The 11,314-nt window shown below is 46.6% G+C and overlaps 1 long non-coding RNA gene across 1 annotated transcript; it reads right to left on the reverse strand.

The window, feature by feature from the left end:
- Nucleotides 1–4,284: 4,284 nt before the first annotated feature.
- Nucleotides 4,285–8,709, reverse strand: LOC120371127. The gene is made up of 3 exons (XR_005584155.1): nucleotides 8,591–8,709; nucleotides 7,973–8,335; nucleotides 4,285–5,118 (listed from the first exon to the last, which is right to left on the reverse strand). It is a non-coding gene; the product is annotated as an uncharacterized LOC120371127 (long non-coding RNA).
- Nucleotides 8,710–11,314: the final 2,605 nt, after the last annotated feature.

The raw sequence follows: 11,314 nt of genomic DNA on the forward strand, positions 1-11,314 counted from the left end.
AATGCATATGAAGTTATGAGAATGTGTTGTATGGTTGTCACTAAAATATGGTGTGGGTTTGGGAGATGCCCAGATACAATGACAAAGGAGGTAACCAACACCCAGGCAGATGCTGAACAGACATCACCTGCCATTGTCCAGCAGAGGAGTTGCAATTCAATGACTCGCTCACAGGAGACACCTTATGACTCAGCAGTGCCCACCAGACATGCTTGGACTTGTGTTCTCCAAGCACATGGACTGAGGGTATAAAACAGAACACAGGCTAAGCAGTGGGCCCCTTTCTCCTGCCCCCACCTCTGCTGCAAGCAACGAAGACACTCAGAAGACCGAAGACTCCAACAGAGGAGACTGTCCTTTAAACCTGGGCCAAACCTGTATATTAAGGACTGTGATATCCAGTGGAGTGAGAGAAACTGCTTAGTCTAGATGTTGCCCAGTCTAATAAGGTGGAGAGTTTAAACTGCGTGCTTATATTTTATTTTGATAACTAACTCTGACTTTTTGCATATCACTTAATATCCCGTAAACTCTATCTTTTGTAGTCAATAAACTTTTTACAATTTATCTGTACTACTGAGTGTGGCTGAAGTGTGTGGCAAACCTTCTCAGGTTTGCAAAGTCTGATGTATATCTGCTTTCCATTGATGAAGTGTTGAACCAATTAATAAATTTCCACTGCTCATCTTGAGTAGTGCAAGACGATATATTTCTGAGGTACAAGGCTGTGAGCTGGGGGGATTTGGCTGGTGCATTTCTCTGTGTGATTCATGAGTGGCTCTGGGAGCATTCATGCAATCTAGCTGGGTGTGGGGCTCCACATGCAGTTGTGATGAGTGATAACAGTGCCTGGAGGGGCTTGCTACTTGTCACTGGCAAGGCATTGAGAGAGACAGCCCAGGCTGGAGAGAGCTAAGGGGGGCACAGTAGTCCCATGGTCCCAGGCTGCACCCCGGGGATCCCGTCACAATGTGTATAGAGTCCTGAGGTCAGTTTCAATGCAGAGACAGTGAGGCTGCTGATTTGTAAAAGTCTTTTTGGAATGTAAAAGGTTATAGTCCGGGTGCAGAATTTTTTCAAATTCTTCCATGAGAATTCCAAAGTAAACCTGGAGACCTCAGTCTTGTGGCTTAGGTCTTCCCTGACAAAGTTTAAGCAGAGCTGCGATAAAAGGATCAGGCTTGAAGCGTCTTTTATAGCTGAAGCAAGTGGGGTGCTGACAGGTAGTTCCACCACATGGGTTTTGATTAGGGTTGCCAACTTTCTAATTGCACAAAATCAATCGCCCCGCTCCATCTCTGAGGTCCCACCCCCCACTAACTCCAGCCCTCCTCCCTCAGTCACTCACTCTCCCCCACCCTCACTCACTTTCACTGGGCTGGGGCTGGGGATTGGAGTGTGGGAGGGGGTGAGGGCTCCAGCTGGGGATGTGGGTTCCAGGATGGGGCCAGAAATGAGGGGTGTAGGAGGGGGCTCCAGACTAAGGCAGGGTGTTGGGGTGCAGGAGGGGGTGAGGGCTCCGGCTCAGGCTTTAGTGTGGGGCTGAGGTGTTTGGGGTACAGGAGGGGGATCCAGGCTGGGGCCAAGGGGTTTGGAATGTGGGAGCAGGCTCAGGGTTGGGGTGCAGGAAAAGGTGCAGGCTCTGGTTGAGGGTGTGGGCTCTGGGGTGGATCTAGGGATGAGGGTTTTTTGGTATAGGAGGGGGCTCTGAGCTGGGGTCAAGAGGTTTGGAGAGTGGTAGGGGGCCCAGGGGGTTGGAGTGCAGAAGAAGGTTTGGAATGCTGGCTCCAGGAGGGAGTTTAGGAGCGGAAGGGGGTGCAGGCTCCAGGAGGGAAGTGCCGGATGTGGGAGAGAATTAGGGTTTGGGAGGGAGTTTCAATCTGGGACAGGGGATAGAGGCTCCAGGAGAGGGCTCAGGACTGGGGCAGGGAGTGTGGGGTGCAGGGTCTGGGAGGGAATTAGGGTGCAGGAGGGAATTCCAATCTGGGCAGAGGATTAGGGCACAGGAGGGGGTTTGGGGTGCAGGCTCCTGCCAGGTGGCACTTAGCCCCGCTTCACTGTCAACCGGGAGCCACCTGAGGTAAGGCAGGCTCCCAGCCTACCCTGGTTCCTCACGGCTCCCAAAAGCAGCCAGCATATCTGGCCCCTAGGCGGAGGTGCAGCCAGGTGGCTCTGTGCGGTGCATGCTGCCCATACCCGCAGATGCCATCCCCGCAGCTCCTACTGGCTGCGGTTCCCTGCCAATGGAAGCTACAGAGCCAGTGCTGGGGGCAGGAGCAGCACATGGAGCTTCCCTGATTGCCCCGGCTGCTTCCAGGAGCTACACGGAGCCAGGGAGCCTGCCTTAGCCCTGCTGTGCTGCCAATCAGACTTTTAGTGTCCCGTCAGCAGTGCTGACTGGAGCTGCAGGGTTGCTTTTTGACCAGCCATTCCGGCCAAAAACCAGATGACTGGCAACCCTAGCTTTAATGAAAGTGGGCTGACAGTTTGATCTCAATTCTGTGAGTCCTTTCTCAGACAATACATTAAGCAATAATCATTCAAATTACTAAGACAGTTCACTGTCTGCCTCATTATCTGCTATAATGTAAATAATATTCGTTCCCATGGTATATTACATCTTTGAATCAACAGAATACTATAATGAAGTATTAAATGACAGGAACAGGATTTTAGTATCTACAAGCTAACTAGATCACATTGTTAAACTTCTAACAAAATATGGGTAAACACAGACAAATACAATGTGTATCTACTCTTTATTCTCCAACAATACAGGCAAACATGTTAAAGATTTGAGTCTACTTAACATGGCTTTGATAACTATCAAATGGCCCTATTTACCATTTCAATATCCCATTCGTATATCCTTAAGAAAGGGTTGCTTCCAGGTCACCCATCTTGCTGAACCAGGAGTCAGTGTTGAGCTCTTTTATTTTGTTTGTTTGTGGTTGTCTTGGATGTTATAAATGAGACTATATGAAGGGAGATGTCTTGGAAGATGCAGTTCTCTGACTAAGTATAACTCATGGAACATTGAGCAGCAGGGACTTACAGCAAATGCTGGTAAGACGACTTTGATAACTGAAGGAGGAAGATCCACTGTAAAGGATATTACAGAAAGAAAACAGAGAGAGAGAGAGAATTTAAATACCTAGGATAAATGGTTGGTGACAAGTCCCTTCCTGAGTGATGCCCAGCATCATATCAAAACAGGTTGGCACAAATGGCAAGAGCCAAGCAAATTTCTCTGATTAAAAAGATGCCAATGAAGTTAAAGTAGCACATAAAACAGTAATTCTAACCATCCTAATGTAAAGAACAGAGACTTGGCCTACCACTAGAGAAGAAACTAGTGTACTCTACCACAAAAATGAAGATGCTGAGATGGTCAAATGTTTTGTAATAGAAAAAGAAATGAGGTTGTGAAGGGGCTAATGTGGGTTGCCCCAACTGAGGATGAGTTGAAGGTGTCTAGGCTATATTAATAAGGATATCTCCAGCAGACACCTGAGAGTTGCAAGTGCTGTCCTACCAATGTAATAATTGTGAATGGAAGATGACCAAAAAGGAAGTTGAAGACTAGTAGGTGGACCTGGTATCAGTGGATCTTAGACCAATTTGCACAACTGCCAGGCATACAATCATGGTCTTTTGAAGAAGGCTATAAAAGTCACCAATCCCAAATAGAGAAGTGGCAAGTGTGGAGGAGGGGAAGAATTTCCCAGCAGAGATGGGAACCAAAGTCAGACATGAGCACCCCTGAGCTTTTCATAAAGAATCTGAAATTTGCAACCCTATCTCTAGTTGCATGGGAATCAAGTTTTGAGATGCCAGCTGTTTTTAGGAAAACAAAACAATCTTTGATCCCTTATCTATCAAATCAAGGTAAACAATGCCATGCTAAGAAAGACTATCTAGCAGTAGTTTAGTTCTTCACATTTCAGAAGGAGATTTTGGCTGACTTGCTACACTAAGTATCAGAGGGGTAGCCACGTTAGTCTGGATTTGTAAAAGCAACAAAGAGTCCTGTGGCACCTTATAGACTAACAGACGTATTGGAGCATGAGCTTTCGTGGGTGAATACCCACTTCGTCGGATGCATGTGGGTATTTACAGGTGCCACAGGACTCTCTGTTGCTACACTAAGACACTTAATAAAATTCATAACATGAGACAGGTGTTAGTTGTTTAATCGGTTCTAATAGACAAAGTATTTTTGTAAGGAAAAGTAGTGAGTTTGTTTCATGATTTGTCATGCCATAAAGTTACTCATATTTGTGAAAATATTCATAAATCTCAAAGTTTAATATTTAATCCAGTTCAGTATATACCCAGCTTTTGAGTAATCAACTTTTCATACCTTAAAGACCTGAGCATTTGTGCTCTGAAAATCAGGCCCCCCTCTAAGGTATCTTGAGCTGAGCAACTAAAATTAGTAATCATGTTTGAAAACTTAAGCCTATATTTCTCAGCTGACCCAATCTCATAAAAGTTGAGAATATTCAAACTGAACAGTTCATGAACAACCAGCAAGATTTCAATTGTTTGAAATTATTCAGCTGTGATTTGTAAGGAACAAAGGCATTTACAGAACTCAGGACTGGTTTGCAAATGACATGCTAACCAAAAAGACTTAATTTCTAATTAATATCCATAAAACAGTTCAAACAGCTCTATTTTCTACTAGCAATAATTCTTACAATGCAAGTTTCGTCTTCACTATTCACAACATAATCAAAATGAGATTCTCAACACTGCTCCCAACATGCAAAAGTAGTCTTGTATCGAACAGAGTATACATTCTTTCACATTTGGGGCCAGGTCCTCAGCTGGTATTAAATGGCATAGCCCTATTGATTACAATAGGTCAATTTACACCAATTTAGGATCTGGCCACAGTTGATTTTTGAACTAAGCAGTGTTTCTAAAAGGATTATAAACTGTTCTGTAAGAGTTCCCAAACTGTTCAGGATTGTAGAAATCTAGATTGTAGAATGGTCTTAATGGTGCTCTGTGTTCATGGAAAAGTGACTTATCTGGGGAACATGCTTGCAGGTTATGGAAGATGTCAGCACAAATTTCTGAGTGAGCATCATGAACAACATGAGATGGACTCTGTAAAAAGGAAAATGTTGTCAAATTATTTTAGTGACAATCTTTGAAAATGAACAGCTAAGAAGTCAATAGCTGTCTTGTAGTAGCAGAAATCCTCGGACTTATATATTATACCCTTGGAAATGGCCAACCCATGGTGAAGAGACTACCCACTGACTTCGCAATAAATAAAAGGATAAGCTACTTGTTGTTTATCTGCAGTGGCCTGAGGCAGTGTTAATTTTGCCAGTTATAAAAACAGAAGGACTTGCTATATGAGTGAGTTGATGTTCACTCTATATAATTCTCCATGGAAACAGGCCTCCTACATCTTTAAGCTATTTTGCAGAGATGGACTGTCCCTAAAAACTGCCTCCAGCCCCTGTGTGTGATTGGGGGGGGGGGGAAATGACATGCATCAAGTCCTCCCTGTGAGAGAGAGAGAGAGAAATCATATTTGCCACTGTGCAGCTCTCTTTACAACAACTGCAAGTGCTAGTGTGCTCTCTTGAGGCAACTTCCATAATGCCACTCAATATCAGAGCTATGTCAAAAAGACAATGCATCAGTGCTTGGAGTTTACGTAATGTGCATGTTCTACTTGGTGTAGAAGTGAACAAAAGAGTACCAGTATCACTTCACATCATCCTACAGTGGAATATTTCTAGCCTAACACCGCATCACACTTAAGTGTCAGTGTCTTTTTTAGAGAAAATGCTTTTTAAACACTATGAATGTTACTTGTATACACATGTGTAGTGTTCCCCTTTTTTGGAGCCAAGCAGCTAGTCAAAATTTTGGGCTTTGGGTAGGGTTACCACCTAGCTGGTATTTGACCTGCCTGGCCGAGTATTTTATGAATTTGCCAGAAAAATAATTTAATGGGGGGGGAAGGGGGAACGAAGAATGTTGGCCTAAAGATCATCATTGTTATCATAATACACTGGGATATATAATATTAAAAGTTTCCATGTCCAGATAAAGATGCTTCAGCATTCCCACTTCAGCAATAACTGATCAAAATGGCTGAAAATACAGCAGCCGTCTGCCCACCAACATGCAAGCAAACTGCACATGTGAGAGAGGGGGTTTGAGTCATGCACGAGTGAGGAGGCATGACATGTTATAGAACTTATAGTATCTTATAGTAACACACAGATAAGTGGTTGTTGAAGGGGGGGTGTTGCAAAATTGCCTTGTGGTTGGGGTTGCATCAGTCTTGTCTTGGGAGGAGGGGTGAGAAGTGCCGGGTTTTTGTATTTCAAATGTGGTAACCATAGCTTTGGGGGATGTTCCAACCAGGAGTAAAAAGTGATGGAGTCGGTAAACAAGATTGCATCAAAGACCTGCTTCTCTGAACAAAGGAGGAACCAAAAGAGCTATTACTTTTCTTAAAGGCCCAAGTTTCTTTCAGTCAGCATCCCCTTCCTAGAACCTCTTTGGGCTTCTCCCAAGGTCACACCTGGCTTATAAGCTTTGCTTGGCTTTCTTGGTCTGAGCATATGCCAGTCTAGTAGCTAAAACCCTTAGAAACACAGCTTATGCATGGCTAGAACACTTAGTTCTTAACTCAGGACAAGCCAGAACAATGTCTAGAATTCTCCCTGACTCTTAGCTGAGTGTTCAGTTATAAATTGAGGACTCACTTATCTATATGCCCAATTAAGAAGAAATAAATTATTTTCACTAGGGTTTATTTCCTGACAAACTCTTTGTGCATGTTGACTGGCTAGGTCAGGGGTGGGCAAACTATGGCCCGCAGGCCAGATCCAGCCTGTCAGGGCTTTGGATCCAACCCACAGGACTGCCAACCCCATGGTGCCATGGCCCCGTACCACTCCCAGAAGCAGCCAGCACCATGTCCCTGCGGCCCCTGGCAGGGGGGCAGAGGGCTACATGCACTGCTTTCACTGTCAGGCACCACCCCCCGCAGCTCCCATTGGCCAGGAATGGGAAACCGCAGCCAATGGGAGCTTCAGGGGAGGTACCCGCAAGCGAGGGCAGCGCACAGAACCCTCTGCCCCCACTCTCCCAGGGGCTGAAGGGACGTGTGGTGGCCGCTTCCGGGAGCAGCACAGAGCAGGCAGGAAGCCTGTTTTAGCCCCACTGTGCACCACTGCCACCCAGAGCCGCTCAAGGTAAGTGGTGACAGGCTGGAGCCCACACCCCAAACCCCTCCTGCACCCCAACCCCCTGCTCTGAGCCCCCAACCTCCTGCTCTGAGCCCCTGCTGCCCCCCACCCCTCCTGTGCCCCAACCCCTTGTCCTGAGTCCCCTCCCACACCCAATACCACCTCTCACACCCCACACTCCCTCCCACGCCCCACCCCCTGCCCCAGCCCTACATTCATGGCCCTGCATGCAATTTCCCCACCCAGATATGGCCCTCGGGCCAAAAGGTTTGCCCACCCCTGGGCTAGGTGATGGGAAGTAGTAAGTCTTATGCACATAGGTGTCAATCTTGAACTGCTTCTTCAGTAATCACTGAGGCATTAAAGCCAGTGGAGGTCCCTTGAAGCCAATGGGAAGCTATCTTAATAAGAACTGAGTAAAAAAAAAAACCCCCCCACTAAGAATGTGTCCTGAAGTACCATAGCTAGTAACAGTGTTTGACACAGTGCTGACTTAAGCCAACTCCAGCTTCTGCCTACAGAGGGTTTCATGGCAATGGAACTAATATGGTTACACTGTGTACGGTGATTGTAATGACACTGGGGCCAGGGAATAAAGACACTACTTCCACGTGTCACATTTATTACAGCATCAGAAGGAAATTAAATCTTTGACAAAAATGGGATAAATGAAGCCACCTGAATGTCTGTCTGGAAGGGAACCAGGCAGAAAACTAAGATGTGGTGTGACAGGGAGCACTCACCTCATGAACACCTCCTGTCACCTGGGTGCGATCCTTCATTCTTTCTCTGCTCTCTGTGCCCCATGTCGGCTGTTGCCCTTGTCAGGCACATCTCCAGTGGCTCAGCCTTCCAGCTAAGGCACACAGTTACCAGGCAGATGGAGGAACTCCTTCCAGGGTAATACAGGTCCAATTGCTGTCCCCTTGTTGGTGTCTTCAGCCCTTTCTCTGGGTTCAGTTCTCAGCCCCTTCTGGGTTAGCTTTAAGTCTGTCCCTGCCCTGGCATACAGCAATGCCCCCTGGGCTTTCTCTCTGAAGATTTTGTCCTCAACCGTGCTCTGGTTTCCCAGCGCTCCAGCCAGGTCACTCCGTAACTTCAGTCTCCTTTGGGGGAGAGGGTAACCAAGAGTCCACCAGACTGTCTGACTACCCTTACCAGCCCTTTTAAGTCCCAGCTCCTTTCTTGGGCTTCTAAATAAGCCTTATCCCCTTCTTGGAGCTTAGGCCACTTCCCCACTGGGAGGGACCCAGGCCCACCCACTACTCTGGGTCCCAACCCAGGGACCCTACTTCCATTAATAGTTGCTACTGCATTCCCTGGGCTGCCTCCCACTCAGTCTCATCACCTTCACCCATTACCTTAGGGTTACACTCCTTGGATTCTCTCTGCTTGATCCCTGTTTGAGTAGGCTCTTCCCCAGGCTTCCTTGCCTGGAGAGTTTCTCTGACTTCTAGCCCTTCCTCACCCTTCTAGTCCCAGTAAGCAACTGAGCTGCTTAAGCCCTGTGGCTCCTTTTAACTGAGCCTGCTGCACTCTGATAGGCTGCTTCCCTGCAGCCTTTCTAGGCAGGTCTGGAGGACCCATCTTAACTGCTCCTTTCCTGGGTCTGGGTGTGGTATGACCATGAGGCCTCCAGATGTGGTGTGACATGGAGGCCGCAAAGGCCAGGTATACCCCATCACAGGCAGCTGTAGCATTTCTAAACTTTCCTGGAATCAAGTGCAGCAGTTTGGAAGAGAAATCTGAGAGGGTGTGACAGTTCATGCTTCTATAAGCTCTACAATGCATGACAGGGACTACAAACTGTTAGAAAAACTCATCCGTAGATATGCACAAGGAAATGTCACTTGAGAAAAGCACTCCCCGTTCCTTTACCTGGGATGCAACACATGCTCCTTAACCATAGTCAAGGCTTTGGTCCCAGGTATCTCAATGTGAAATCTAAAATTAATATAGGAAACAGAATGCAAAAGAACCATTGAAACCATGTTAAGATTCCTTACTCCAAGAATGGCATAGATCTATTTGAATTAAATGGCAAACATAGGGGTCTTACCAGCAGACTACTACTCATTTGGGGCATGGGGCGGTTGGGGGGGATTTGTGGGGGTTTTGCTGTTTTTAAACTGAGGCATTGCACAGCATATTGTAAATTTGTTTGCCATCCATTGGCTTCCAGGTGAGGTAACACTTAATGACCCACAATTAACGAGTGGCTCATTTCAGCTAGTACCTAACATTTGAACAGATATATATAAAACACAGATGTTGCTGTGCGCGGTCAAATTCTTTATCACTAGCAGAAAAGTCAATACAAATAGCAAAACTTTATATTTAAAAAAAAAACCTGACAAATTCAAAGGTACACTACTTGGCACAGTTAGCTTATCACAATATACCTGACAATCTTTTATTGTGGTCAAAGAGTCTGTGTGGAAAGACAAAAGTCAGGGCGAACCAATCCATGCTAAACTAGTTACAGAAGAACTGTAAAAGCAGCAAAGAGTCTTTTGGCACCTTATAGACTAACAGACGTTTTGGAGCATGAGCTTTCGTGGGTGAATACCCACTTCGTCGAATGCATGTAGTGGAAATCTCCAGGGGCAGGTATATGCAAGCAAGAAGCAGGCTAGAGATAACGAGGTTAGTTCAATCAGGGAGGATGAGGCCCTCTTCTAGCAGCTGAGGTGTGAAAACTACAAAACCAGTTTCTCCTCCCTTGGTTTTCACACCTCAGCTGCTAGAAGAGGGCCTCATCCTCCCTGATTGAACTAACCTCGTTATCTCTAGCCTGCTTCTTGCTTGCATATATATACCTGCCCCTGGAGATTTCCATTACATGCATCCGACGAAGTGGGTATTCACCCACGAAAGCTCATGCTCCAAAACGTCTGTTAGTCTATAAGGTGCCACAGGACTCTTTGCTGCTTTTACAGATCCAGACTAACACGGCTACCCCTCTGATACAGAAGAACTGTAAGCCAGAACAGAAGCAATGGGAATAACCATTGATCATTCTAAGTGTGCAAGACTGTCCGATTTCAAACATGACTGGCAACCTGACAATGTATTGACTATTTCATCCAAGACAATATGTCACAACTGCCCTGAAAGGCACACTAGAGGAGGCAAATATAGACATCTAACACACCCAAAGAACCAGATCTGTTTCTTGAAGTCATCCAGAATGCTGCTGAGACAGTGCTTGTCTGTTGACAGAAAAAACACATGCCCTCTCAACTCAAGGAGCAGCAAACAGCTTAATGACCAAACAGGCCACTACAGAAGCAACTGTTTAGAGAACAAGTGGCATGTGCAGGGCCGGCTCCAGACCCCAGCGCGCCAAGCGCGCGCTTGGGGCGGCATTTTGCCGGGAGGGCGGCAGGCGGCTCCAGCGGACCTCCCACAGGCATGACTGCAGAGGGGCCGCTGGTCCCGCAGCTCTGGTGGACCTCCCGCAGAAATGCCTGCGGAGGGTCCTCTGGAACCGCGGCTCCGGTGGAACATCCGCAGGCATGCCTGCGGGAGGTCCACCAGAGCCGCGGGACCAGCGGACCCTCCACAGGCACATCTGCAAGAGGTCCCCCGGAGCCGCGGGAACGGCGACTGCCAGAGCGCGCCCTGCGGCGCACCGCCCTGCTTGGGGCGGCGGAATTCCTAGGGCCGTCTCTGGGCATGTGATCAGAAAGCCACTGAAGTTCAGAAAGTTCGTTCTTGGCAGATGTCCAATGGAAGACCAATTAGTCTTCCCCATCTATTTATAGTTCAAGTTGTTTACCCTAATTTCCATCCTAGGCATAGCTCCATTGGTATGTTTTATTAACTGGCTCTATTTGCTTTGTAGTTGACATATTTTATTTCCATTTAATTAGTATTAAAAACAAATGGGCTAGATGTAATGGCCACTGAAGTCAACGAATACTGCCCCCTGCTTAGTTTACAGGGGTAGACATTTGTAACCTTGATGAATGTTATATGACTGAGGCTAGGAAAAGAGGCCGGTCTCTTCCCAGCACTTCTGTGTTTCTCTGGAATCCTGTTATTGTAACAACTCTGAGACTGTAATTGATGGCTTCATACAA

This window comes from Mauremys reevesii, linkage group 8 (assembly GCF_016161935.1).
Source record: "Mauremys reevesii isolate NIE-2019 linkage group 8, ASM1616193v1, whole genome shotgun sequence".
NCBI lineage: Eukaryota > Metazoa > Chordata > Testudines > Geoemydidae > Mauremys > Mauremys reevesii.